Source organism: Miniopterus schreibersii, assembly GCF_964146895.1.
Source record: "Miniopterus schreibersii genome assembly, chromosome: 16".
Lineage (NCBI taxonomy): Eukaryota > Metazoa > Chordata > Mammalia > Chiroptera > Miniopteridae > Miniopterus > Miniopterus schreibersii.
The window spans coordinates 44,312,236-44,312,738 of NC_138116.1; positions in this window are offsets into that span (position 1 = coordinate 44,312,236).

Sequence of the window (503 nt, forward strand, 5' to 3'; positions counted from 1 at the left end):
AAGTTGTGTGTGTCGGGGTGTTGACTGCAAGCGGGAATCACGTGCCGCCTACGGAGTGCCGGCTGTGCGCCCCGGGCCACACCTGCGGTGGTGCATCTGCTTCCGGCGACAACCTTCGGAGGCGTTTCACGGCTGGGAAAGAGGCAGGGGCGGCCTGCGCCGGCCCAGAGCCGAGGACTAAGCCCGGCCCAGTGGTCGCCACGCAGGGTCCCGGGTCGGGCCCCAGGCTCTCCGAGGCCAGCCAGCGGCCGCGGCGGCGCGGGAGGCGGGCGCTGCAGGGCCCGTGGCGCACCCGGCCTGGGCGCGGGGGCCCGGCCCGGAGGTTAGGAAGCCGCCCGCGCGAGCACCGGGGACGCCGGCCCCCTAGCAGACGGGAAACTGAGGCCCCGGGAGGCCTAGAGATTCCCGCGGGCGGGGCCTGGCGCTCCCCGCGACGCGCCCCGGGGCGCGGGGGCCGGAGGGCGCGGCCGCGGCTCCGCCTTTCCGCCCGCCGCGGGGGCGGG